This window comes from Leptodactylus fuscus, chromosome 2 (genome assembly GCF_031893055.1).
Source record: "Leptodactylus fuscus isolate aLepFus1 chromosome 2, aLepFus1.hap2, whole genome shotgun sequence".
NCBI lineage: Eukaryota > Metazoa > Chordata > Amphibia > Anura > Leptodactylidae > Leptodactylus > Leptodactylus fuscus.
This window is the reverse complement of record NC_134266.1, coordinates 16957727-16985120: the sequence shown is the minus strand read 5'-3', so window position 1 is coordinate 16985120 and position 27394 is coordinate 16957727.

The window sequence follows — 27394 nt, the reverse complement described above, 5'->3', positions numbered from 1 at the left end:
TAAGAAGGTAAGAGGAACCTCCTCCCCTTGTGTTGGTTATAAAGTAAAAAAATAATAGCAACTATAGGGAGGGATTCTTGTACTGCTGTTTGGACTAAGGGAAACAGGTTATCATTCATAACCCTCGATTCCCCCACGTCCAAACCGCAGCACAACAGATGGGGATGTAGCGAGATAACCCCTAGGGAGGGCCGCCTCGGCATACAGATGACAAAACATTTTGGCCGAAGGCGGTAGCCTCTGACCCTTTAAGGTCTAAACGGTAGAGTGACAAAAGTGGATTGAGACTGCCAGGTAGCAGCATAAAAAATATGCTCCAAGGAGACCGAGTGTTTTTCCGCCCAAGAGGTAGACATTGCCTAATGGAATGGGCTTTAACAAAATCTGGAGGAGTAAACCCCTGAGATACAAAGGACAGCTTTATTGCTTCCTTGAGCCATCTGGCTAATGTGGGTTTCTAGATCCTAAACCCCCTTGGATCGCCCCAAAAGGAAACTAGTAAGTTTTTCCTTCTTCCTAAAACTCTAAGTATGTTCTAGGTAGATATGCAAGACTCTCACTAGATCTAGAGTTTGCCATTTCTCTTCCTCAGGAGAGGAGGGGAAAGGAAAAAAGACAGGCAAGGAAATAACCTGATTCAGGTTAACATAGGAGAGAACCTCAGGCAAAAACCCCAGCAAAAATCTTAACTGAACCCGATCAGGGAAAAAAGTTGTGTAAGGCTCATGGGCTGACAGAGCCTGTAATTCGCCTACAAGTTTTAGCCGATGTTATAGCTAAAAGCCATCTTAACAGACATAAATTTTAGGTCTGCTTCCTACATTGGTTTACATGGAGGATTACAGAGCCCCGCTAAGACAGTAGAAAGGTCCCACTGGGGAACCAGAGATCTTATAGAAGGCCTCAACCTTGTTGCGCCTTTCAGAAACCGGGATGTAAAGACATCCTGTGATAAGCGCCTGTTCAGACAGGCAGACAAGGCGGACACCTGGACCTTAAGTGTGGCAGGAGTAAGCCCTTTATCCAAGCCGTCTTGCAAGAATTCCAACAGACATTGTGTGGATGGATTGTCATGAGACCCTTGTTTGTCTCTACACCAAGACTTGAAGGTGTTAAGAACTCTGAGATAAGCCTGGTTGGTAGCAGGAGCTCTAGAATGAGCTATAGTGTTCCGGACGGCTGAGGATAACTCTTCTAGTCCAGGTATGGACCGGTCAACTTCCAGGCTGTCAAGTTGAACCTCTTGAGATCTTGGCATACTCTGGCACCTTGAGTGACCAGGTTGTGCACTGGGGGGAGCCTCCAATATATCCCTCGACTCATCTGAATGAGTTGGGTAAACCAAGCCCTCTTTGGTCAAACGGGTATGATTGCTTAACACTGACGCCTGCTCCTGTCTGACTTTCATCAATACCCTCGGTATCATGGAAAGTGGAGGGAAGATGTATGCCAGCCTGAACCTCCATGGAATCGACAGGGCGTCTACTGCCAAGGGCTCGTTCTCCAAAGGGAACAAAACTTCTCCACCTTGGTACTATACTTGGTGGCCATCAGGTCCACCTCTGGAACTCCCCGCATCTCGGTAATTTGATGAAAAATTTGTTTGTTCAGAGACCATTCATCTGACACAGTCAGGCTCCGACTCAACTGGTCTGCCAACACGTTCAAGGACCCTTTGATGTGGATCGCCATGAGATGTGCGAGATTCTTTTTCTGCCCAGGAGAAAATAAGATCTGTTTCCCTCAGAAGGGCAGGGGACCGGGTACCTCCCTGCTTGTTCAGGTAGAGGACTGCGGTTAGGTTGTCCGAACATGCCTTCACTGCCTTGCACCGAAGTAAGGGGGCAAAATGTAGAAGCGCCAGGTAGATGGCTCTGATCTCGTGCCAACTGGATGACTTGGCCTTCTCCGACCAATTCCATGTCCCTCTCGCGTGCATCTCGTCTAGATGGGCTCCCCAACCGATAAGAGATGCATCCGTAGTCAACAGGGTCCAGACTGGCTGGACCGTGGACCTTCCGTCTTTTAGATGGGACCACCACCTGAGTGACAGACGAGTATTGAGGGATAGGTGGATCAGTGAATCCAAACTTAGAGGGCTGCAGTTCCACCACTGGAGGACCTTGCTCAGGAGAGGACGCATGTGCCAAAGTGCCCAAGGGACTGCATCTGCAGCCGCTGACATGAGACCAAGGACCTTCATGGTCATTCAGATTGACACCCAGCGCCTCTGGGAGAGATGGTTGACCACCGTCCTGATTTTCTCCTTCCTCTGATGAAGGGATACTGTCATCTGGATGGAATCTAGGACGCAGCCTAGGAAAGACTTCCTTTTGGAGGGTACAACGTCTGACTTGTCCCATTTGATTATCCACCCGAGGTTCTGGAGGAAGGAGGTGGTCACTTGTATTTGGTTTCTTAGTAGCTCCTCTGAGTGAGCTTTCAACAGCCAATCGTCCGGATATAGGACTATGAATAACCCTTGAAGCCTGAGGTAAGCAGCAATGGGTGCTATGACTTTCGTGAAGACATAAGGAGCTGAGGTGATGCCGAACAGCAGGGCCGCAAACCTCAAATGACATAATTGGCCGTCTAATAGCACGGCTATTCTCAGATATTTCCTGTGGGGAGGAAAAATTGAGATGTGGAGATAGGCATCTTTGAGATCCAAGGTGGCGAGGACGCCGCCAGGTTGCAGAAAAACGACTACCAATTTTTATAGTTTCCATGCGGAAATGTAACTTGCAGATGAAGAGGTTCAGGTACCTAAGGTCGATTATCATCCTCCAGCCTCCTGATGCTTTTTGTACCAGGAAGACTGTATAATACCCGCCTGCGCCTCTCTCGTCTCGAGGTACTGCTCCAGAACCGCCTTGTCCAGATGCTCTTGGATCATACCTTCCAGGCACACTTGTTTTTGACTGGAGAAAGAGCAGATTGCGATATATCTGGCACGAGAAGGAGACACGAAATCTATGCGGTATCCATGTTGAATTAGTTGGAGGACCCAAGGGTCCTGGATGTTTTGGCGCCAGGCTGGAAGAAAGCTTTTTAGGCGACCTCCGACGGGTGGAGAGCTCTCCACAGGAGGGGTACAGTGATTGTCAAAAAGATGACTTCTTTGGTTCCTCCTTGGAGAAACGATGGCCAGATCCCCAGAACTGGAACCCAGATCTTCTGGCATACAGCAGCCTGGAAGAAGACTGGTGCTGAGAACCTCTACCATGATGTACCAGCCTACCTCTGTAGGACTGAGGAAGGGACATTCCCTTGCTATCTGCCAGCTCCTCCATGATCTCATCCAACTGTCTGCCAAACAGTCTGCCGGGTTTGAATGGAAGACCACAAATGTCATATTTAGAGGCATTGTCTGCCTTCCACGGCTTGAGCCAGAGAGGCCTTCTGGCGGCCACTGATGAAGCCATACCCTTGGCGGCTGCTTTCACTTGGTACGTGGAAGCTTCGGACAGAAAAACTGTAGATCATCACGAGGGACTCCATCATCAATATCCCGCTGTAATTTCGCCAGGCCTTACTGTAGGCTTCAAAGGAGGCTACACCTATGGAAGCCTGAGAGGCAGCTACAGTGTGAATACGCCTCAAGACACACTCTGGGTGTCTATCCATGGCATCTGGCAAATTGCCCATCCTCGAATGGAACTACGGTACGCCTGGAGAGCTTGGACACAGCAAAATCAACCTTTGGCGGTGGAAGCCAGCTGGTTCGTCCACTTCCTTCTAAGGGACACCTCAGCTTATATTTTTTGAAAAACGCACGTCTGGGTGCTTCCATTCTGCTTCCATAGCTTTGACCAGGGCTGAATGCACTTGGAAGGTCCTAGACCTTCTATAGGTGGAATCTGAGGCTTCCCCATTGTCAACATTGCGCCCGCCTGGGTGGATGGACTTAAATAATTTTGACATTTTCTCCATTGGAACTACGGTTTTAGGAGAGACAGAATCTTCATCAGAAGAAATTTCAACCCATTGTCAACATCGCGCCTGCCTGGGTGGATGGACTTAAATAATTTTGACATTTTCCCCATTGGAAATGCGGTTTTAGGAGAGACAGAATCTTCATCAGAAGAAATTTCAACCCATTGTCAACATCGCGCCCGCCTGGGTGGATGGACTTAAATAGTTTTGACATTTTCTCCATTGGAAATGCGGTTTTAGGAGAGACAGAATCTTCATCAGAAGAAATTTCAACCATGTTGGAACCTTCATCAGAAGGTTAATGTTAATGGCCGTGACTCCCTATAGGGTCTTTTGGACGACACTTTCCGTCTCGGAGCTTCATCCCCTTTGGGAGAAGAGGAGACATCTGCATATATGCAAGCCGCTGAGCATCCAGTGATCCTTAAACTCACTGCATTAATAGGCTGTTGTTCACATTAGTTGCGATTTAAGGCAGCGGAGCAACCAGCCCGTCAGCCGAGTAAGAGCACAGAGTCTGCAACAGCAGGCTGGAAGATAGACACCATTAAATACACAATCAAGTGAGCCATAAACAAATATGCACTTATCAAGCAGTGATATGGTCAGGTACATATATATATGGTCAGATATACACAGGTATATGTGAACCACTATACTCAGGTCCACAGCATATGGTCTCCACTTAGGAACTAAATGCACCTTAAAAACTGCAAGACATAAAGTTTGGTTGGATCTTACCATAATGGCGGTGAAATGACTTCCACGGCTAAGCAGCACACGTGAGTGCGCACGGCTACTGACAAACAACAGGCAGCTGACCAAGTGCACATAGCAATAGAAAATAGTGCTTTAGTTTCTGCACTGGACACAGGAAAAACTGGAGAGGACCTAGCTACCTTACTGCTGGTAATGAACAAGCTGAAACACAGCTGAAAAAATGTCAGTAACAGGAAAGACAAAAGACTGGGATATAAACCCAGATCTTTCTCCAAACCATACAGGAAGCTAAAAAGCCTCCTCCACCTGTCCCACACAGGACAGAAAAAAACACAAGGGGAGGAGGTTCCTCTTACCTTCTTATAGGGGGAGGGTGTTAATTATAATTAATTTCATTAAAATTCCACCTGTCCTAAACCGCACACAGGGGCAGGAATACCCCATCTGTTGTGCTGCGGTTTGGACGTGGGGGAGCACCGTTTATTGATTACGCATTTCAAGGATTTTTGGTTTTTTGTGTTTGGATGCAAACACGACCTCTTCATCAGATCTCAAATGTTATAGCAGGACTGCATGCTCTGTGAGCATCTGAGATCTGATAAAGAGGTAGTATTTGCATCCAAACACAAAAAAAAACTCAAAATGTGTCGAAGACATTGTGAGCGCCATTGGGGGTCTTTTTTCTTGGGCTTCAATCTATTGGATACCGCTGTACTTCCAGTATCTTCTAACAGCTCTTTCCAACCGCAGAGCTGTTTAATCCCAACAAGGTTGCAAACCATTGTCTGGATACCAATCATCTCCTATTTATCTAATTTGGGAGGACAATAGTCCTAGGAAACGTATGGGACTTTTTTGAGGACAAGTTTCCAAACGTGACCCAATTTAATATTTCGAAAAGGAAGCGCAAAATATCCTTCTTTTTTGGTTCCTCTCTGGTATTGGGATCCATGAATTCATACAACCATAGAATATAGGTGAAATGTCATTGTGAACACTGTAAAACTGAAGTCGTTAGAAATTTGTACAAATACAGTTTTTCTCCAATTCCACCCCATTCTGATTATAAATGGTCCTATTATGAAGTACAATTTATCCTGCAAAAATGAAGCACTCCTATGGTCCTGTGAATGGAAACATCTCAAAGTTATGGCTTTTGGGAGGCAGGGAGTCAAAATAAAAAAAAACAAAAATTGTCTGTGGTGGGAAGGGGTTAAGCTTTCTAGAATGTTTTGGTTCTGTCTGATACAAATGGTATAAGCTCAAATTTTAAATCATTGACCAGCAGACATGCATGAATGTGACTTCTGGAAAGTTCTACACACTGAGAAAAGGAAGCTGACCTGAAAACTATAAAGAGTTGAGACATGTTGTGCCAGCGAATCCATTGAATGTAGATGTATGCTTGTGACTCATTATCTGTAATTTGCTTATATACCTTGGAGTGTCAGTTAGTGAACTTTGGGTTCACCTTATGCTTGTGTATACATTTTCTTATATTCTTGTTCATTCTCTCTTGCTTGACTGTACTTTGTTGCTTCGTTTCCAAATTTCTAGTTTCTGATTTCAACATCATTCAGTCTCTCTGGGCTGACATGAAGAGACAGACGGATTGGACAAGCCTACATCCACAGAAGATCTGCGCTTAGTTCTCCAAGATGGTGGGAACAACCTCCCTGCCAAATCCTGCCAAAAACTGTGTACAAGTACCGAGAAGAACTGATGGAAGGCAAAGGGCAAAGGTCACACCGAATATTGATGAGATTTAAAACTTCTATATTTGAAAGCATTCTTAATTTGCAACTTATATTTATAAAGACTCTTATGCCTTTATAAAGATCACAAATCTCCGCTTAAGAAATGAATCCTAACCGTAACAAGTTTCAGCACTTTATGCTCTTGTGCGGACAAAGAATGTCGATTTTTATGAGATTTTAGTGTAAACAGCGATTGTACTATATAGATATATGGAAAAGCCTCGGCTCGGACTCTATCAGTGTCTTTTATGGCTACTGTATGTTCCCGGCCGTATGAATGTGCGATTTATTTGAAGCTGTCTGTAACTTATACATGAAATGCGGTAATCCACATCAAAGGGATTCAATAGCGCCTGTTCTCATGTACAATGTATTCAACTGGCCCATTCATAATTTGTATTGGGCTCACAGCACTCGGTAGCATAAAGTCCAGCACAAACTGTGCAAAAGTTAAAAAAAATAAAATAAAATAAAATCCATCCATCACTGGGTATTCCAATGATTTTGCACTTTTCTACAATAAATGTTTGATTTAATGCTACAGAATCACTAATTGTCTATTTTCTGGTTATAAACTAACATGAATCACTGAACACGTGGCCCACGACAAGGTCTACTGCTCCATGTGCCTTGACTATGATCTATGGATATAGGAGAGATGGTGATCTGCTCCTGTTCTATTTGTCTCACTCATCCTCATAGCAGAGCTGAATCGGTGCTTTTACATGTAAAGGTATTGGACAGGAGGAGACAAAGCCTAAAAAAATTTCTAGTAGTAATGCGACACTTGTCCATAATTTTAGGTGGGTATTGTACGGTAGGTCAACTCTGTAAAGATGTTATCCAGAACTATGATTAGACCTGGGCGATCCTACTCATACCATGTTGGGTTTGACCTTAATATCGCAAACCATTCCTTTTCTTTTACAAAACAGAACAAATGGAGATTAATAAAAATAAATAAATAAATAAAAAATTGAATAAAAAGTGATCAAAGCAAGAGACATTCCTCATAATGATTAAAATGTCCACCTGGCCCTGCAAAAAAAGACATCTAAATGGAAACAAAAGTTAATGGTGTCTGAATGTAGCGAGTTTAAGAAAAATATGATTTTTTTTTGCAAAGTTTTGTATTTTTCTTAAGGGGCTAAAATGTAAATAAAACAATATAAATTTGGTTGCCACAAAATCGTTACAGAATATAGAAACCAGATGACATGTTATTTTGGCTGCAGAGTAGGGTTGAGCCGATCTTGAGATTTCAGGATCGATTTCAAAATCTGATTTCCGATCATTTTCCAGCTGATCCTGATCCCGATCATGATCGCGATCGTGAAATTTGCTCGATTGCCGATCGGGATCCGATCTTTTCCGATCCCGATCCTCAACCCTAGTCAATCCTCCAAATGGGAAAAGTCACTTGAGGGTTGAACCGATCTTGAAAAAAATCTCCTCAATCCCACTGGAAAAGATCAGGTTGGAATTCCACTCACGATCATGAAATTTACTCGATTAGAGATGAGCGAGTAGTGTTTGATCGAGTAGGTGTTCAATCGAATACTATGGTATTCGAAATACTTGTACTTGATCGAACACTACTAGCTGTTCGAAGTTTAAGGTTCGATGCAGAACCAGCATTGATTGGCAGAATGCTATACATTCTGCCAATCAACGCTGGTTCTTCTCTTACCTTTCCGAAGTCTTCTCCGTGCTGCGTCCCCGCGTCTTCTTCTGGGTGGAATTCACTCTGCCTAGGCATCCGGCCTAGGCAGAGCCAACTGCGCATGCGCAGACATGCCCTTGCATGCACATTCGGCTCTGCTCAGGCGTCGGGCCGGGCAGAGCCGACCGTGCATGCGCAGTCGGCTCTGCCTAGGCCCCGATGTCTAGGCAGAGTAAATTCCATCCGGAAGACGCCGCGGGGGCGCTGCGCCGGGAGAAGACTTCAAGGGGAATCCAGCCCGACCGTCACTCGTGGACTTGGTAAGTATAATTGTATCAAATTTTGCCTACCCCTAAAACGAGCATTTCCCCCCCATAGACTATAATGGGGTTTGAAATCCGTTCGAACAGCCGAACAGTGTGCAGCTGTTCGAATCGGATTTCGAACCTCGGACATTTTAGTGTTCGCTCATCTCTACTCGATTGCCGATTGGAATCCGATCTTTCCCGATCCCGACTCAACCCTACTGCAGAGTCAATACCATAAAAACGTAACCTGTAAGAAAGTCACCCAAAGGCACTTTTTTACCAATTCCACCCCATTTTGAAATTTTTTTCATGCTTCCCAGTACAGAATAATAAATGGTACCATTATGAAGAAGAATTTGTCCTGCAAATACTAAGCCTTCAAATATTCAAAAATATTATCGGATTATTATGGGACGTTATGGGATTTGGAAGGAGGGGAGACAAAAAAGAAAAATCAAAAAATGCCTCCAGTGGGAAGGGGTTAGATCCCACCTTTGTACATGCGTAAACGGAAAATAACATTATGCTTCCTATATGTTATTTGTACTACAGATACAACGCACACACTTTAACTTCCCTAAGGGCAATGGCTGACGTACAGTATATATGTAGGGATGAAGCACCTGCTAAATTATTCTAATTTAATATTTGGAATAATCATCATCTTCTTTTAATGACAATATAATAACAAGTGTCACAACCTTGTCATCTGATGAATGTCAGAATTAAATGGGTCCTTTGTAACCTTTTCTTGATTTCTCATTAACAAGCTTTTAACCCTTGACATTTGGCACTGCTGTGATAAAAGGCAAAGAAAAGTATACGTGTTAATCATAAATCTATCTTGGCCAAAATTGGGAAACCAAAGAGTCTGGGGTCTGAATCTAGCGATCTAGTCTAGGATCTGGATATTTAAAGGGATTCTACCATTAAAAACTTTTTTGTTTCTCGTTGACACGTCGGAATAGACTTAAGAAAGGCTATTCTTTTTCTACCTTTAGATGTCTTTTTCACCCCACCGTTCGGCTAAAATTCTGTTTTTCGTCGGTATGCGAATGAGTTCTCTCGCAGCACTGGGGGTGGGACTCAGCATTCCAACAGTACTGGGGGCATCCCCAATGCTGCAAGAGAACTCTCCAGCACTGCCTCCATCTTCTTCTGGAACGTTGTCTTAATGCGTCTTCTTCCGGCGCTAGAGTCATACTTGTACGCCTGCGCAGTCAGCTCTGCCACTGGGCTGCAGACAGATCCAAGTGCACATGCAAGCGGCCATGTTTTTGTGGCCGCTTACGCGAGCATGTGCAGTACACTCCTGTAGTTCAAATAGCTTAGAAAAGCCCAAATTACTATAATATAGGACAGTGATGGCAAACCTTTTAGAAATCGAGTGCCCAAACTGCAACCCAAAACCCATTAATTGATCACAAAGTGCCAACATAGCAATTTAACCTTAATACTGTGCAGATGCACAATTGCAGACCTGCAAAATACAGTCATGTGAATGGGGCTTTATAGAGCTTTCAATAATACATACAACTTTACACTGAAAAGTAGAAGTTTGCATTTGGCATCATTTTCAACTATTAATGTTCACTATTTACATCACACAGGATCTGTTTTATAGTGACCGTGAAATGTTATTACAGCCTGTACTAATATCATGTCTGCTAGAAAATAGATACTGTGTAATATAAATAGTGAAGGAGCCCACACACAGTACAATTTGCTCCACAGTGATCCCCACACAGTATAATCTGTTCCACAGATGGGTGGTCACTAGAGATGAGCGAACAGTGTTCTATCGAACACATGTTCGATCGGATATCAGGGTGTTCGCCATGTTCGAATCGAATCGAACACCACGTGGTAAAGTGCGCCAAAATTCGATTCCCCTCCCACCTTCCCTGGCGCCTTTTTTGCACCAATAACAGCGCAGGGGAGGTGGGACAGGAACTACGACACCGGGGGCATTGAAAAAAATTGGAAAAAGTCATTGGCTGCCGAAATCAGGTGACCTCCATTTTAGACGAATAGTGGATTTCAAATCCGGGTCATATGAGAATGTGAACTTTGTGACTATGAGACAGGGATAGCTGTACAGGCAGGGATAGCTAGGGATAACCTTTATTTAGGGGGGAATGTTATTAAAAATAACTTTTTGGGGCTCTATCGGGTGTGTAATTGTGATTTTTGTGAGATAAACTTTTTCCCATAGGGATGCATTGGCCAGCGCTGATTGGCCGAATTCCGTACTCTGGCCAATCAGTGCTGGCCAATGCATTCTATTAGCTTGATGAAGCAGAGTGTGCACAAGGGTTCAAGCGCACCCTCGGCTCTGATGTAGCAGAGCCGAGGCTGCACAAGGGTTCAAGCGCACCCTCGGCTCTGATGTAGGACCCTCACTCGTGGACTTGGTAAGTATAATTTGATCGAACGTTGCCTACCCCTGAAACGAGCATTTTCCCCCCATAGACTATAATAGGGTTCGATATTCGATTCGAGTAGTCGAATATTGAGGGGCTACTCGAAACGAATATCGAACCTCAGACATTTTACTATTCACTCATCTCTAGTGAACAATAAATGAGACAGGAGGGAGACACCTAGTGGCAGGAACCTTAGTATGTTTCTTCAAGCAGAAAACAGCAACATTGTTCAATAAATATGCATTACATATTGAGTCTAAAAATATAGTGACCATTCAAAGCTCGGACCACATGGAGGTTTTTGTAGGACAACCAATTAATTTTAACAATAGAAATGCAGTACAAAGCAATGTATTGAATTGCATGTAATCTTGTAGGCTGCAATGGTGAATCGTGGAGTTTACATAGTAGATAGTAGATAAGGTTAGATGAAGACACATGTCAACCTATAACCTATAACCCAGGACGGAAGCTCAGTACTGAAGAAGACACAAGAAGAGGGCGTTCCAGAAGAAGATGGAGGTGTCGCTGGAGAGTTCTCTCTCAGCATTGGGGATGCCCCCAGTGCTGTTTGAGCTCTGGGAACCACCCCCACCCCCAGAACACAGTAAGCTGTGTAAGTGGTTATTGTCTTGTGGCCACCGGCATGCGCAGTCAGCTCTGACTGAGGCCCGATGACAGCGCCGACTGCGCATGCCTAGAAGATTGAAACCCAGGACAGAAGAAGACACAGGGAGAGGGCGTTCCAGAAGAAGATGGAGGCGGCACTGGAGATTTTTCTCTCAGCATTGGGTACGCCCCCAGTGCTGCGAGAGAACTCATTTACATACCAAAGAAAATCCAGATTTCTACCGAACGGCAGTGCGGAGAAGACATCTAAAGATAGGAGAAGAATAGTCTTTCTTAAGGCTATTCCTATGTGTTAGTCAGAAAAAAAAAATTATCCGATGATAGGATCCCTTTAAAGATAAAAGAACCAATATTCTTATTTAATGGAAAGTAGAAGTATTTACTAAAATAGACTTAGGACAGATTCTCTTTACATTAGAAATTCACAATTTCCACCTCTTACTGTCCAAAATTTTCTGTGAATTATGTTAGAATACTGACTACAACCACTATAAAACATACAGCACTGTGCTCGGGAAGAAGTGAAGCGGCCCTAAACCCCCACAGGATGTCTCGCAGCAGTAAAGCGCTACAGGAAAAGCCTTCCCGCATCACCTTAAACAGAAAGTTCACTGAGTTTTCCTCCACGGACTTTCTATTACAATTACACCTATGGTGAAACCAGCGGTGTATCCATAGGTATAATTGACATTGGAAATCGCAACATGTCTGCACCGCGGTATATACCGCAAAGTGGGAATGGGATTCACTAGAATCCCATCCACTTTGCCCTTATTGTAAAATGACGCGATTTTTCCTGCGGTGTTTCCACTGTGGGCAACTCGCAACATTTACATCCCATGGGGCCCCAACCTTAGGTTAAGGCTCCACGTTACAAAAACGAGGCTTTTTTTTTTGTTTCACATTTTGTTGCATGTTTTCGAGCCAAACCCAGGAATGGATTGTGCAGCATTGTGGCTCAGTGGTTAGCACTGCAGAACTGGAGTCCTGGGTTTGAATCCTGCCAAACACAACATCTGCAAGGAGTTTGTATGTTCTCCCCATGTTTGCGTGGGTTTCCTCCCACATGCCAAAGACATACTGATAGGTACTGTAGATTGTGAGCCCTATATGGGACAGTGACTGCCAATGTCTGTAAAGCACTGCAGAATATGATGGCGCTATACAAGTAAGCTAAATAAATAAATAATAAGATAAGAGCTTCCTTTATATTTTCCATTCCTTTTGCACCAGTTTTTGGCTTTGACTCAAAAAACTACAACAAAAAAGTCACGTTTCCGCAATGTGGGGCCTTTGTCTTAAGAGGAAAACCTATTTAAATACTGATACTAGAAGCTTATGAAAGATAGTCACCCACACAATCATGTACAAAAAAAGAAAAAAATTGAATAAAAAAAAAAAACTGCCAACCGGAATAAAAACACTTCTGGAAAAAAAAAAGAGAAAGTTTCTGGTTTTCTCTTTAAGCGCAGTCAGAATAAAAAATTATGAATGGATTAAAAAAATAATAAGCACCGCGGATGGAAGCAATGTTCAATCGAGATGTTGTATAAGGTTTTTTTTGGGGGGGTTTGCCTCAATTAGAACACGCAATAAAAATCATTTACAAAAAATATGCAAACTTTACATTGGTGACAGAAAAAAAAAAAAAAAGATACAAAAAGGGGAAAAAAAAAAGATGAAAAACAAACAAGTCAATAAAGACTTGAATTATTTCACCCACCAAATTCATAACATATTTGCTGTGTATTCTATGCTGCATAAATAAAATTTGGCTTCTACTTTGTTTCTCTTTGAACAACTAATTTCCACCATCTGTTCTGATCCAGCTGTCAACACTTCCGTCCAATTTTTAATCAACTGATTTCTACAACGGTTTTCGTACAGTAAGAATCGCATTGAACTTTTCCTTTTTCGAATAACATATTTACACTGTACATTTATTTCATTTCGTAGAATGCGAAAATTCTAAACATTCAATGTATTTAATGTGCAAACAAATTAGCGCTAAATTCAATTTACAATCATCTTTCAGTATAAAAAAAGATGTATTCGGGTCCTTGTATTCAATCCCGTAAAATGTCAACACGCTTGTCTTGAAAGCAAATGCAAATGCCAATTTGTACTGAATACACTATACTTATCCTGTAAAGAAACAATATAAAAGGAACTAGGCAGAGGAGATACGATATTATATTTTAGGTTCTTCAAAGTAGTCCCCCCCCCCTTGCCTTGATAACAGCTTGGCACACTCTTGGCATTCTCTCATTTAACTTCACGAGGTAACCAGCAGGGATGTTTTTGTAAGTCGCGGAGACGTCCCATGAATACTGAGCAATTGTTAAGTACTTTTCTTTAGTTTTTTGTTTTTTTCTCTATTTTCAAGTTCAACTAAGGCTGAGGTCCCACGTTGCGGAAATACAGCTTTTTCGTTGACAATGCTGCTGTGGTTTTTTTGAGCCAAAGCCAAGAACGTCTACAGAAGAAAATGCATAGGAAGATCTTATACTTTTAACTTTTACTCAATCCACTTCTGGCTTTAGATCAAAAAACTGCAGCAACAACCAAAAAAAGCTTTGTTTCCGCAACATGGGGACTCAGTCTAATTCCAAACCTACTCGACTGGGTTTAGGTCAGTGTATTTTGTAGGGCAGTTGTTCTGACACAGCACTCCATAACTTGTTTTTTGTTAAGTAGTAGAGATGAGCGAACAGTAAAATGTTCGAGGTTCGATATTCGTTTTGAGTAGCCCCTCAATATTCGACTACTCGAATCGAATATCAAACCCTATTATAGTCTATGGGGGAAAAATGCTCATTTCAGGGGTAGGCAACGTTCGATCAAATTATACTTACCAAGTCCACGAGTGAGGGTTGGGCTGGATCCTCCGAGCAGTCTTCTCCGTGCAGCGTCCCTGCGGCATCTTGCGGCTCTTCATTCACTCTGCCAGGCATCGGGCCTGGGCAGAGCCAACTGCGCATGCCCACACTACAAGTGGACATGCGCAGTCGGCTCTGCCCAGGCCCGATGCCTGACTGAGTGAATGAAGAGCCAGAAGATGCCGCGGGGACGCTGCAAGGAGAAGACTTCTAAAGGTAGGAGAAGACCCAGCGTTGATTGGCCGACTGTATAGCATTCGGCCAATCAACGCTGGTTCTGCATCGAACTTTTCCATTCGAATAGCGAGTGGTACTCCATCGAGTACGAGTATTTCGAATACCATAGTATTCGATCGAATACCTACTCGATCGAATACTACTTGCTCATCTCTAGTAGTGATGGTTGAACCATGCAAGATTAATTTTGCAAATATTAACAAGGTTAACCTGCAAGTTTTCTTGACCCAAACTGAAAGAGTTATTATTATACTCTTAGGTCTTTTCAGACCCCAATCATAATAATTATAGGCTAATGGAAGGTGCGGAAAAGTAACAAACTGCTCATACTGAACTTTCCATTCCTTCTCTGGGCTCCACCTCAATATCTAAGCTTTTTTTTGGCTTCTCTTCTGTGATGTTATTTGCCCCAGGTCACTGCTATGGTCTGTGACTGGACCTCAGAGACCAGGTGGGGGACTGTGAGGTCAAGGTGCCATGACGTGAAAACCTCCCTTTGTTAAAACATCACAATGTCAACACCCCTCAAGGACCACTTTGTTGACCCAATGCCTCTACCATCACAAGGGACAGCTGAAGAAGAGCCAGGAATAGAAGAACCAACGTCATAGCAGAGCTTTCCAGGTCTTCTTTGGTCCTCTGAATATTATATTATTGGGCCTGAAAAGGGAGCAGCACACACCAAAAATTTTGGGTTTGGGCAAACTGGAAATTTTTGGAAAATTCATTACAGTTTCATCTCTATTGTTACATAGCTCTCCTGATGTTTCCACCCACACCAAAAAATTTAGTTAAGGACTCTTAACTAAAGGATTTCTCATGACAAAAATGCTTTTAACTACATTTTTATATTTGATTTTCAAATTTTAACTAAGCATGGAACAATGTAACGATCAATAAAGTCAGTTGATATTAACCACTTCAGTACCGGGCCAATTTGTGGTCCAGGACCAGACACATTTTTTTATTTTTTTTTTTGTATGTGCGGTTTCGAGGGCTGTAACATTTTTCTCGTATGTCTCATTCAACTGATTTTTGCGTCTTTTTTCAGGGACACATAGGGCTTTATTTTTATGTTGTTTTTATTTTAGAATGTGTTTTATTTTTTTATATCTGGGAAAATATAAACATAATAGGAGGGAAATTGTGTCTGGTCTTCACTTCACTTCTTTTTTTTTTTTTTTTTTTTATTTAATAACACAAAGCACTACTAAAAAATTTTATAAAATAGTTTTTCTCTCCGTTATGGTAATTTTTATTTTGTATGGTATTGTCAGGGGTGGGGCTATAACCTTTAATAACGGCGTTTTATTAGCATATTATTTAATTAATTTTTTTTTATTATTTTATTTTCATTTTTTTATTTTTATTTTTTAATTTTTTTTTCAGATTGAGTCCCCATAAGGTCATAAGAGACCTTTGGGAACATCTGATCACTTTTTTTTTTTTGTTACAGAGGCTGATTTTCCCTATAACTGAGGCTGCTACATTTAGCCTCCTGCACACTGTTCTTTAGACTTACAGAGCTGCTATGGGTCCTGTAGGACCCATAGCAGCTCTTGTAAGACACTGAGCCCGGTGGATCACGTGACCGCCGGGTCAGAGGGGAGGGTGGCTGCATCATGGCGGTGCCTATAGTCGTGTATACAGCGCTCATTGAGCGCTGTATACACAGCGATCGAGAAGGCAGGGAAGGGAATAACCCTTCCCTATCTTCTCTCTGGGAGCTCCGGCTGAAGTTACAGCTGGCTCCCAGCTTCAGTAGCTGCACGATCTCCATGCAGCTGCTGTGTTCTGACTGGATGTACCGGTACGTCCTGTCAGAAATAGGCAACCACTTCCCGGACGTTTATACTCTATGGGCAGTCCGGAAGTGGTTAAATAAAGTTGGGCATGTTATAATGAACCTGAAAATCGTCTGCCTATATACCCGGTATAATGTATTTCATACTGGAATTTTGACGTTCCATCGATCAGTTATATACTCATAGTTGCAATCTCCAATCTTCCATTTTTTATTTTTTTTTTACTTTCTTTAGATGATACATTAGCCCAGCTACAATGTTTTGTTCCAGAGGCAACAAAACAACCCTAAAACATCTTTGAACCTCCATGATACTTGACTGTTGATCTGGGTTTCCTAGGACCCTTCAGATCTTTCAGCATCTAACTCCCGGCAGGGGGAAAGGGAAGTTGCATCATGGTAGCTCTCATAGCTTTATACACAGGGCTCATTAAATGTTGTTAAATAGAGATGAGCAAGTAGTATTCAATCGAGTAGGTATTCGATCAAATACTACGGTATTCAAAATACTCGTACTCGATCGAATACCACTCGCTATTCGAATGGAAAAATTTGATGCAGAATGCTATACAGTCGGCCAATCAACGCTGGTTCTTCTCCTACCTCTAGAAGTTTTCTCCGCGCAGCGTCCCCGCGGCGTCTTCCGGCTCTGAATTCACTCTGCCAGGCATTGGGCCTGGGCAGAGCTGACTGCGCATACCTGTGCTACAAGAAAATGGCCGCTTTGACTGTAAGCGGCCATTTTCTTGTAGTGCGGGCATGCGCAGTTGGCTCTGCCCAGGCCCAATGCCTGGCAGAGTGAATTCAGAGCCAGAAGACGCTGCGGGGATGCTGCGTGGAGAAGACTTCTCCGAGAATCCAGCCCGACCCTCACTCGTGAACTTGATAAGTTCAATTTGATCGAATGTTGCCTACCTCTGAAATGAGCATTTTCCCCCCATAGAGTATAATAGGATTCGATATTCGATTTGAGTAGTCGAATATTGAGGGGCTACTCAAATCGAATATCGAGTATTTAACTACTCGCTCATCTGTAGTATTAAACCATTCCTGCCTTATTTTTGTGATGTAATCCAAGTTTTTTATACAAGCTCCAAAATGTAAAAACTGTAAAAACTTTTATAACATAGTTGTGTTAGTAATAGTAGGTGTGTGTAGAAGGCGTACAAGGCAGAATTATTATTGAAAGAGTAAGCTCTTAATAAGGCTTTCATAAATGTGACTGTGTAAAAAATAACTTCTAGAAAAGCGCTTATCATTCAGATACACATTTATCATTTTTCTCCTGAAAGGGAAAATTTGTGTATTCCAAACATTGGTGGTGGCTCCAAGGAATCCGAGTCGACAGCAGATTCCGTCTGATTAAATCACTCTTATTAAATGGCAATTGAATAGAATGTTGATAATGAAAACAAAACAATGAACAGTTAAAATGTCTAGTAAATAAAGAAGACTGACTTAATTAACTAAAGCACAATATGACTATGCTAATTAGACATGAGTTCTGAATGACAAGAGAGATTTAATTAAATCGGCATTAAACTGGATCCCAACAGAGAAAAGAAAGGAAAATGTTCCCAAAGGAAAGGTTTTCCTGCTTCCCACTGATGGGACCTCTTCCCATTTTGGCAAAGAAACATATGGAGAGAACATAAAATGCAAATACAAGCATGTTAACAAGCTCTAACGTTTACATCTCCCCTTCCTAGAATATCCTACTTTGCATATGTTTATTCAGTATGTCTCCAAAAAAATAACACCCAGTCGACATTTTCATGTGTGTAATGAATATAAATTAAGAAATTAATCATCACATAGCTTAAGACCTTAAAGAACATCATTATAAAGGGTGATAGAAGTGCTAAGATGGCAGAATTGGGTTCTATCACCAGGCGTCAACTGCCATGACGAGTCCTTGGCACCCTGTGATTGTGTCGCCGGGGGGGGGAGGGGGCTGAATGAGTGACAGAGAGAGCCCGCTTACGGTTTAGTCAATTAGTTGCCATAGTTGCTATTGCCTAATGCTTGGGATGAGAGCAATCTCCATTCTTGGCAATTGGAGGTAGATTTCAGTAGTATAATATAGCTAAAACCTGTTGCGTATGGAATGGGCTCTGGAACTGAGCCCGTTCCATAAGTCTCTTTTGCCTTTTGCTGTAATCGTGAGAAGGTGACAGGCAAAGTGCTGGAGTCCTGCTACATCAGCCCCAGATTCCTGATTTATGTGTGGTCCAGGGCGGGTCTGGAATAGGTTTCAGCACCAGGTGTGGGTCCTAAGGCTCAATATTGGCCCATAAAAGGTTGCAGAGCCTGCAATTCAGGGCAGAACTAGGAACTGAGGAGGTGGCTGGGTCTGTCCTGTAACCCTGAATCCAGTGAGACCAATTTGTGCTTTTGTTTTTTTGTGTGGCTGGAAGTAAGCCACACGTATAGTTCGGTTATTACTTATGTTTAGTTAGTCGCTCGGACGAGCAGGAATTTGTTGTATTTTTGCCTGAAGTTAAAGCTGTATTTTGTTTTTGCTCGTTTTGTGACTGAAGTCAATTATTTATTTTTTTGCTTTTTAGATAAACCAGTTTGCTGCACATTTTGCGTCCTAAGCTTGACTATTTGGGTCTGCACCACTACATCTACCATGCTAACTTCCCTACAACATGTAAAGGGAAGGGTTTGAAGAGAACAGATTTTGCTTGCATTTCAGCACTTTCCTTAATTTCTCAGTAGGGTGCAATCTGAAAAGAAATCTAGATTTATAGTCCAGAAAGAACTGTCAATTTCATGTAAAAGAGCCTTTATACATTAGCAAGACTATGGACTATTCATTGGTGCATTGCAGAATTCTTCCCAAACCCCCAAAATAGAGGGCTTAAAATTAACTCAGTTCCAGTTGTAGATAGAACTTTAGTAGAGATGAGCGAGTAGTGTTCGATCGAGTAGGTGTTCGATCGAATACTACGGTATTCGAAATACTCGTACTCAATTGAACACTACTAGCTGTTCGAAGTTTAAGGTTCGATGCAGAACCAGCGTTGATTGGCAGAATGCTATACATTCTGCCAATCAACGCTAGTTCTTCTCTTACCTTTAGAAGTCTTCTCCGTGCAGTGTCCCCGCGGCGTCTTCCGGCTGGAATTCACTCTGCCTAGGCATCCGGCTTAGGCAGAGCCGACTGCGCATGCGCGGGCATGCCCTCGCATGCGCAGTCAGCTCTGCTCAGGCATCGGGCCGGGCAGAGCCGACCACGCATGTGCAGTCGGCCCTGCCTAGGCCCCGATGCCTAGGCAGAGTGAATTCCAGCCGGAAGACGCCGCGGGGGCGCTGCGCCAGGAGAAGACTTCAAGGGGAATCCAGCCCGACCATCACTCGTGGACTTAGTAAGTATAATTGTATTGAATTTTGCGTATCCCTGAAACAAGCATTTCCCCCATAGAATATAATGGGGTTCGAAATCCGTTCGAACAGCCGAACAGTGCGGCTGTTCGAATCGGATTTCGAACCTCGGACATTTTAGTGTTCGCTCATCTCTAAACTTTAGTCCTATTGTAAAGTTAAGCCATTAGCTTGGAGTTATTTTTAGGTGACAAGCTGTAGACCACTTAACATGACACACAGCATGTCTAAAACCATCTTGCAAATAAAAGATAAAAAAATGCATACATTTCTCCATGACAACATCTACAGTCATGGCAGTTAAGTGTTGGCACCTCTGAAACGTGTCCAGAAAATGGAGTATTTCTCTCAGAATATGATTTAAATTATATATGTTTTGTTATACGTACGTTTATTTCATCTGTGTGTATTAAAACAACACACAAACAAATGATCAAAAAAAGCAAAAATATTATATAATTACATGCAAACCCCCCAAATTGGGCAGACAAGATTACTGGCACCCTCAACTCAATATCTGATTACCCATTTTTAAGGACATGTTGATCCAGGGTTTTTATACTGACTGCAAAATTGGAGCCAGGAAGGATTTTTTTCCCCCTGAAATGGGGCAATTGGCATGAGCCGCATGTTTTTTGTTTTTTTTTTGCTTCCCCCGGAATCAACACTGTAGGGATTGTAGGGTTATAGGTTGAACTTGATGGACTGATGTCTTCATCCAACCTCATCTACTATGAATCCTTTGGAAAAAAAATAACTGAAATAAATAGTTTCCTATAACCATCAAGAAGCATCTTACACCTCTCAACTGGAGTTTTGGACCCCTCTTTTTTTGCAAACTGCTCAGGTCTCTCATATTTAAAGGGACGCCTTCTCTTCTCCCAACAGCAAATTTTAAAATCTCTACACAGGTGTTTAATGGGATTTAGATCCAAACACATGCCTGACAACTTCAGACCACTCCAGTGCTTTGTTTTCATCCAAATCTGGGTCTTTTTGAAGTATGTTTGGGGTCATAGTTCTGCTGGAAGACCCATGACCTTGGATGCAAACCCAACTTTCAGACACTGGGTTTTACAGTAAGACCATTTGGTAATCTTTGAATTTCTTTTTTTTTTTTTTTTTTTTTTGTAGATTGTGAGCCCCACATAGAGCTCACAATGTACATTTTTTCCCTATCAGTATGTCTTTTTGGAATACGGGATGGAAATCCATGCAAACACGGGGAGAACATACAAACTCCTTGCAGATGGTTTTTTGCCCTTGGTGGGATTTGAACACCAGGACTCCAGCATTGCAAGGCTGCAGTGCTAACCACTGAGCCCTTAATCTTTGAATTTCATCATGCCTTGTACATAGTGAAGACACACAGTATCAGAGACAACAAAACAATCCCAAAACATCTTTGAACCTCACCCTATTTGAGTGCTTGCACTGTGTTCTTTTCTTTGTAGGCCTCATTCTGTTTTCAGTAAACAGTAGAATTATGTGCTTTACCGAAATAAGCTCTATCTTGATCTCATCTGTCCACAAAATTTTTTACTAAAAAGATTTTGCCTTATTCACGTACATTTTGGAAAACCACACTCTAGCTTTTTTACTTCTGTGTGTCAGCATCCTTCTGGGTCTCCTGCTATTGCGCCTAATTTCCTACAAATGTTGACGAATAGTCTGCGTTGACACTGATGCACCTTGAGCCTGCAGGATAGCTTGAAGTTTTTTTGAAACTTGATTGGTTTGTCCACCATCCAGACTATCTTGTATTGAAACCTTATCAATTATCATTTACTCTATTATCAATTTTTAGCTACAGTGCCTTGGGCTGTAAACTTCTTCATTAATTTGAGCACCATGGAGGTGGGACATCAAGATCTCTGGAGATGGACTTGTAACCTTGAGGTTGTTGATATTTTTTCCAATGCAAAGATTGAGTCAACTTCTCTCTTTTTTTCTGATTTCAGATGTGATTTTTATACTGCCCACACCTGTTACTTGCCATAGGTAAGTTTGGACAAGTATCACTTGCTTAAAACAAAGTTATTTAGCCACAATTTTGAACAAGTTTGCCCACCCCATTTTTGGAGTGTTGTATCAAATTATGTCCAATGTTCCTAAAAGCACAGTGGCCTCCATAATCCTTGAATGGAAGAAGTTTTGGACAACCAGAACGTCCAGCCAAATTGAGAAAACATGGGAGAAGAGCCTTGGTGAGTCCAAAATGCCACAAAGTGCAGAGTGGTCCGATTTCGAGAAAGGGGCAATTGTCAGGTACCACAGAAATGGTCGATCCTTAAGGGACATAGCAAGCAAACTGAATTACCCAAAATCGACAGTGGCCTATGTGATTATGAAGTGGAAGGTGAACGGTGATTGTCGGAATGTGCCCCGAGTCGGCAGATCCCCGAAACTGGGAGATAGAGACCGACGAGTGCTGGCCGGAGAAACCGCACCCAACCGATGGCTCACATACACCAGGAGTGTCACCAGGCATCCGGGAGTATTGTGTCCATCAATCCCATCCGTAAGGAAGCATCTGCTGGGGTCTATAGGAAGAAATGTTGTTTTTCTATTCTACCACCGGTGTGCAAATACTTATTGGTAGACAGGGTATGTCTTTGGCGTGTAGGAGGAAACCCAAGCAAAAATGGAGAACATATAAACTCCATGCAGATTTTCATGTGAATATCCCCTTAAGCAAATTTTCCAGAACTTGTTCTGGAATATAACAAGTATTTTTTTTTTTTTTTTTTTTTTTTTTCATGACATCCAACTAGTATAGGTCTAAGACAGATGTATTAAAAAGATTATCATCTAAAATGGAAAGAACACTATCTGCTATTCATTATCAGTTCCCCGACCAATCCAGTAGACGTAACTTTGACATTAGGGTTTTAATGTATGAACGATTCAGTTGTGACAAAGAATATCTTATCTTTCCTGTCAGGCATTCTATATTACATGTCCAATATCTGATCATTATAAAATACTTGTATTTTTCAGTTTAACTCAATGAAATTGCTCCTAGAAAAGTAACCGTAGAACTATGTTGTGTTGTATAAAGATTAAAAAAAAAAATGCCCCAAAACTTTAACTTTTAACTTTATGCATCATAGCAGAAAATAATTGTGGACGTGGAGCAAAAGAAATAAAAAAAAAAAAATACGGTTTAGGGTTATGTTGAAAGGACATTACTACTGCAGATTATTGCCTTGTTTATATATAGACATAGTGGATCGTTTGCAGAAATGTCAATGTTTTTTATGTGTAGCCCTCTACAGTAGAGACTCTTTTTTAATCAATGTTCTGTCCACAGAGACTATATGTTGCTAAAGTTACATGTTTTATGTTACACTTTGTTTCCATGCCAATTTTTGCCAATTTGCACTTTTATTTTATCACACGTCATTTTATTTATTTTATTTCTGCTCTATTAGAAAAAAAATAAAGAATTTAAATAAAAAAATGTGAAAAAAAAATCTATAAACAGTAGAAAATAGATTAGATAGAAGGTGATAACACTACACTGCTTAGAGATACAGAAACCTGCAAATAAAAATATGAAATAAATAAGTAAATAAATAAACAAGATATGCAAAAAAAAAAAATATATACAACTCCACTTATCTGTAACATTGTTGCCTTACCCTTGGTTCACATCTGCATTTGGTATCCATTCGGGGAGACCCCCGAATGGACTACCGAATAGAGATGAGCGAGTAGTATTCGATTGAGTAGGTATTTTATTGAATACTACAGTGTTCAAAATACTCGTACTCGATCGAGTACCACTCGCTATTCGAATGGAAAAGTTTGATGCAGAACCAGCATTAATTGGCCAAATGCTATACAGTCGGCCAATCAACGCTGGTTCTTCTCCTACCTTTAGAAGTCTTCTCCGTGCAGCTTCCCCGCGGCATCTTCCGGCTCTGAATTCACTCTGCCAGGCATTGGGCCTGGGTAGAGCTGACTGCGCATGCCCACGCTACAAGAAAATGGCCACTTTGACTGTAAGCGGCCATTTTCTTGTAGTATGGGAATGCGCAGTCGGCTCTGCCCAGGCCCGATGCCTAGCAGAGTGAATTCAGAACCGGAAGATGCCGCGGGGACGTTGCAAGGAGATGACTTCTCGGAGGATCCAACCTGACCCTCACTCGTGGACTTGGTAAGTGTAATTTGATCAAACGTTGCCTACCCCTGAAACGAGCATTTTCCCCCCATAGACTATAATAGGATTTGATATTCGATTCAAGTAGTCGAAAATTGCGGGGCTACTTGAAACGAATATCGAACCTCGAACATTTTACTGTTCGCTCATCTCTACTACCGAACGCATTTGCAAGTGTGGTGGCCCATCAGCTACACATGCTTTATTTCTGTGGTTCTTGTGAAAATCAAGTGCCTGCAATAAGTGCCAAGCATTCACAGAACTTGCAAACTGCTTTCCTACAATTTTCTGTTCCTGACTCCTGTGACAAGTTTGTACTTGCATATTTTGTGTGTTGTAGGTGAACCCTCCTCAAATGTAAAGCAGCAAGGAATGAAAGGCACCATCATAAATAACAATAGTGTGTTTGACCTCATTAATATCTCATTTGACCTCTTCTACTACCTATCATGAACTCTGCCTTTCCAGAGCTTGTGACCAAACTCTGCCTGTCTTGACCTCCGCCCTGTTTGACCACCATTTCTGCCCGCTGCTTTGGTTCCACGTTCTGTTGCTCCTACCCAATAGCAATTTGAAGATTTCCTATGGGAACAGTCATACCCCTTAGACATTCTTCTAAGTTTGGCCTAATATCACATCCTTAGCCACCTCAATGGTTCTACATCATCTCCAGTAGTCTTGCGAAAAATACAAGTCGAAAAAGTAAAACAATGAAACATTTGGGTGCCAACGTTACCAAGTAATTAATATTTCAGGGTTTTTTTTTCCAAAGGAGAATAGATGTTAATTGCAATTATTTGCCACTTTTCGAAACTTATTTTGCCAACCCCCTATATGTCAAATGAAAGAAAGTCAAAGCAAGATTGCTGACTTTGGAACAAAAACCGGCGTAGCGCTGCTTACACTGAAGCTTTGCGGGTGGCCTGGTGCATTGTTTAAGGCCTTTGATGATGCAGAAAACCAATTAGAGAGTATTCAATAATAAATGAGGCAATTCAGGTTATGCAATGCTGCCTCCGATCAAATAAGTAAATCTACCGCCACACACAAAATAAACTTTAATCATTTTACATTTATTTCAAATGTGTTTTCCTTGGGATCAATGCCCACAAAGCACAACCTGTTGTTTTGTGAAGTGTTTGCTGCCATTTTATGATTTCTGACAGTAGGGAGTCTCAATTTCTATTATTCTCTTAGCCCTTTGAAGCCTTCAGAAAGCAGAAACACTTTAACTTATAAATGTTGAACGTTTATTTTAGCGAGAGAATAAAATAATCTGGACGTATAGTCCATTTGTATTAGTTGCAGGATAGAACGTATTCCTTCCAAATGATTATTAAATATAATGGGACACTAGACAGTAAGCGAGCGGTCCGATATGAAAAGCAGAACTTATCACAAATAAATAGGTAGCAGGTCTCCAAGTACAAGAGAACTTAAGACTCTGTGTGTTTAGATGGAGCTTTGTTATGTGGTGTAATTTAAGACTTCTTTTCTGCTTCAGCAGAGCCCTATAGGATGCAAAAGATTTACTGCAGTATAATGTAAAAAAAAACACTAAAGCCTAAAATAAATATATAAGAAGTGAAAAATATACTGAGAAATATAATGTACCAAATTATCCTAAACATGCAATGAGTTAAAGGGAGACTGTCACCAGTATATCAACCCAGCCCTGCAGATAGATAGGTTAGTGTTACCAGAACCAGCATATCACCCCAGCCCTGCAGATAGATAGGTTATGTGTCACCAGAACCAGTATATCACGCCAGCCCTGCAGATAGAAAGGTTAGTGTCACCAGAACCAGCATATCACCCCAGCCCTGCAGATAGTTTAGTGTTGCCATAACCAGCATATCACCCAAGTCCTGCAGATAGATAGGTTAGTGTTACCAGAACCAGCATATCACCCCAGTCCTGTAGATAGATAGGTTAGTGTCACCAGAACCAACATATAACACCAGTCCTGCAGATAGATAGGTTACTGTCACCAGAACCAGCATATCACCCCAGCCCTGCAGATAGATAGGTTACTGTCACCAGACCCAGCATATCACCCCAGCCCTGCAGATAGATAGGTGAGTGTCACCAGAACCAGCATATCACCCCAGCCCTGCAGATAGATAGGTTACTGTCACCAGACCCAGCATATCACCCCAGCCCTGCAGATAGATAGGTTAGTGTCACCAGACCCAGCATATCACCCCAGCCCTGCAGATAGATAGGTTACTGTCACCAGAACCAGTATATCACCCCAGCCCTGCAGATAGATAGGTTACTGTCACCAGAACCAGTATATCACCCCAGCCCTGCAGATAGATAGGTTAGTGTCACCAGACCCAGCATATCACCCCAGCCCTGCGGATAGATAGGTTAGTGTTACCAGAACCAGTATATCACCCCAGCCCTGCAGATAGATAGGTTAGTGTCACCAGAACCAGTATATCACCCCAGCCCTGCAGATAGATATGTTAGTGTCACCAGAACTAGCATATCACCCCAGCACTGCAGATAGGTTAGTGTTGCCATAACCAGCATATCACCCAAGTCCTGCAGATAGATAGGTTAGTGTTACCAGAACCAGCATATCACCCCAGTCCTGTAGATAGATAGGTTAGTGTCACCAGAGCCCAGCATATCACCCCAGCCCTGCAGATAGATAGGTTAGTGTCACCAGAACCAACATATAACCCCAGTCCTGCAGATAGATAGGTTAGTGTCACCAGAACCAGCATATCACCCCAGTCCTGCAGATAGATAGGTTACTGTCACCAGAACCAGCATATCACCCCAGCCCTGCAGATAGATAGGTGAGTGTCACCAGAACCAGCATATCACCCCAACCCTGCAGATAGATAGGTTAGTGTCACCAGACCCAGCATACCACCCCAGCCCTGCAGATAGATAGGTTAGTGTCACCAGAACCATCATATCACCCCAGCCCTGCAGATAGATAGGTTAGTGTCACCAGAACCAGTATATCACCCCAGCCCTGCAGATAGATAGGTTAGTGTCACCAGAACCAGTATATCACCCCAGCCCTGCAGATAGATAGGTTAGTGTCACCAGAACCATCATATCACCCCAGCCCTGCAGATAGATAGGTTAGTGTCACCAGAACCAGCATATCACCCCAGCCCTGCATATAGATAGGTTAGTGTCACCAGAACCAGCATATCACCCCAGCCCTGCAGATAGATAGGTTAGTGTCACCAGAACCAGCATATCACCCCAGCCCTGCATATAGATAGGTTAGTGTCACCAGAACCAGCATATCACCCCAGCCCTGCAGATAGATAGGTTAGTGTCACCAGAACCGGCATATCACCACAGCCCTGCATATAGATAGGTTAGTGTCACCAGAACCAGAATATCACCACAGCCCTGTAGATAGATAAGTTAGTGTTACCAGAACCAGCATATTACCCCAGCCCTGCAGATAGATAGGTTACTGTCACCAGAACCAGCATATCACCCCA